The 3073-nt window shown below is 31.6% G+C and overlaps 1 long non-coding RNA gene across 1 annotated transcript; it reads right to left on the bottom strand.

The window, feature by feature from the left end:
* Nucleotides 1-402: 402 nt before the first annotated feature.
* Nucleotides 403-2577, bottom strand: LOC113293070. The gene is made up of 5 exons (XR_003332030.1): nt 2468-2577; nt 1634-1707; nt 1125-1242; nt 719-859; nt 403-431 (listed from the first exon to the last, which is right to left on the bottom strand). It is a non-coding gene; the product is annotated as an uncharacterized LOC113293070 (long non-coding RNA).
* Nucleotides 2578-3073: the final 496 nt, after the last annotated feature.

The raw sequence follows: 3073 nt of genomic DNA on the forward strand, positions 1-3073 counted from the left end.
CTAACTAAACAAGCATGTGTAAGTCCCAACATCTACAGATGTTTTAACAATCAGATTTCATCTTATTATCTACAGATACAAGTCAATAACTGAATCCATTGTAATCATGAGAGTTCATCGTTTTTAGATGATTGGATTCAACTAGTATTACCAAGAAATGAACCTAAACAACAACATCAACAGTATAACAACAATCTAAACGTACCTAGATTCAAATTTCATTGATTCCAGAAAATTTATATTTTTCTGCTCTGACCTGAATAGAACAACCAAACAAGAATCAAACCTAATCAACTAAATAAGAAAATTAACTACAAATGAGTCAATCATATTGAATCAAAACAAAACGTTACCTGAAGTAGCTTCAAAGAAACAAATTGGAATAAATTGATTGATTCAATTGGAGTCACCACAATATCACCAACTGAAACCTGAATCATTCAATTAGAGTTCTTATACAAGATGAAAGTACTACCTAGGTTAATCCATGAATAAGTTGTTTCCAAGCATTAAAAACCTTCAGCTGTTGTATTCAATCAGTATGTGTAAGTAAAAGTTACACATCTAATTAGCATGTGTAACTAGAAGTTACACATATATTTAGCTTGTGTAACTAGAAGTTACACATCCACTTAGCTTGTGTAACTGAGTTACACATCCATAATAAAGCACAAATAGGAGCTAATACCAGCAGATTAATGAGGATAATCGGGCATACCTGTATGAATTGAACATATCAACAGCACCTTGGAGATCAAAAGCCCATGTTTCATGGTCCCCAGATTTCATAAGGTTATTGCCAACCCACTGGGAAAGTGATTTGAAGAACCCAAGCTCCATCATGTAATCTACAAGCCACCTGAGTTTTAGAAACATAATATGACATGTTAGATAGTTGATCTACTAACGTCAATTCTCTTACGAAGGTATGATTTTCCATGAAAGAAGAAAACACTTCCAAATGTGTTGTTCACTGGCAGTTCATGAACTCCAAAAGTCGTCCACCTTTACAGTGGATCCATATATATGGTAGTGTAGTTGAATGTATATATCAACTTCCCAATTGCACAAATGAAAACTGTAGTATACATAAGTACAACAAAATGAAGGAGAATAACTCTTACTTTCTTGATGGGATTTCTGAGGGTAAACTTTGCAAGGTCTGGAAAACCTTCTCAACTTCTCCATCACTCTCTTCAGGATTTACATCTCCAGGTACAGATTCCAGTACCCAAAGTTGTTCTGCATCAAGGAAGTGTAGAAAACTTCATTACATGGAAGGATGGACATACTGGGTTTATTAGCAATTGAAAGAAGTAAAGATCTCAAAAAAGGTTTTGTGTGTCCTTCTTCACATTTTGTAACAATTTTGTTTAGTAAAAACTGAGAATATGTAAATAAACATACTAAATGCCAGATCCAAATACTTCATCTACATTTCGTATCCTTAAATTACAAAAATTAAACAACATCAATAAAACCAAACAACAGAAGCAATTCATCAAACATTTAGAACTCAAAAACAGAATTTTCAGATGTTGGTGATACCGAATCTCCAGATGAAAATTATTACTATTAACAGCTTCTTCATTAGTTGTTTCCAAAGCAAAAGAAGAATCAGATTTTGAATCACCTGTGAATGACGATTAGTTGTTATCTTCTTTATTTCTGTTGTTGTTGAAGATCTTCATAGTTCCATTGTTGAACCTGCACAATAAGTAAGTCCTAAGGTTTAAAACATCATTACATACATGAAAAACAACAAAGAAGAGGAAATCCCAACTTAAAAAAACCTTGAAAAAATGAAAGAGATGAAACAATAACTAATTAGATTATAGAAGACTTCTGACTTGAATGGAGACTGAGAAGAGATGATGAAACCTTAACTTGAGATTCACAAGCTTTAATTTCAGATTCAAAATAAAATTGAAATAATATTTGACTGATTCGAATTCATAGATTATTTGATGCTCAACTATTTTATCTATTGAATCAAATCCATTCAAATCTCTAAATAACTACATCATAACCAGGATGAACTCCAAAAATGCACCAAAATTCCAAAACACCGAGAATAAAATTTCGATTTATCATCGTTTCTAACAGATCTTCTTCTTCTAATAACAAACACGCAGATGATTTACTATCATTCTTCCAGATCTAAAAAAGCAAATGAAATCAATGAAAGAAATATAAACCTAGAAACTTTATATGAATCTTCAAACAGAAAACTAAATTAGAACGAAATCTCTGCAGAAAAAATGAAATCAGATTACGAAATCAACCGATTGAATTGAAATTTTTCCTGTTCGATTTGATTTTCTACGAGAATCTTCATATTCAGTTCCTGCTGATGAATTTTCATTGAATCTCCGAAGAATAATTGATGTTGATTTCGAATTTATGTTTAGATAATCAGGATCTTTTTTTGTAAAGGTCAGATCTAAGTTATAAAATAATTACTCACTGGAAATTTCGATTAGAAATCGTGTTCTCGGCCTGTTTCTTCGTCTGAGAGAGAGAGCAAACCCTGAAACTTTTTTCTCTGCAACCTGCAACCGAGCGAGAGAGATGAGAGAGAAGAAAATGAAGAAATGAATGGATCTTATGATTTTTCTCTTGTATATATTGAAAAGGGTAAATTTGACATTATGAAAATGTCACTTTATTATCAAGCCCTAAAAATTAAAGTTCTGGGCCTAGAAATATCAAAATGTGAAAGAATGGAGTTGACAATGAAGGATCCATTTTGTTGGGTTTCTATGTGTTGAACCCATATAGTAGGGGGTTATAGTATTTTTCACTTAACTAAAATGATAGAATTATTGAAGTATTAGAAATAATATGATAGTTGTTACCATATCACCTTTTATTTTTACTTTTCCATATTTTTCTATTGTTTATCTAAGTGATTTGGTGGGTCACTAACATCGAATTGTTATTACTGTTAGGATGAAATAGAGTGATTGAGTTACTACAAAAAAAAAAAAAAAAAAAACCAGACCAATTTGACCAAACGGTGTACATAAAAAAAAGGATTGACACTTAGATAGAAATATGTGTGTATTCTCCC

This window comes from Papaver somniferum, chromosome 7 (genome assembly GCF_003573695.1).
Source record: "Papaver somniferum cultivar HN1 chromosome 7, ASM357369v1, whole genome shotgun sequence".
In the NCBI taxonomy this organism is placed as follows: Eukaryota; Viridiplantae; Streptophyta; class Magnoliopsida; order Ranunculales; family Papaveraceae; genus Papaver; species Papaver somniferum.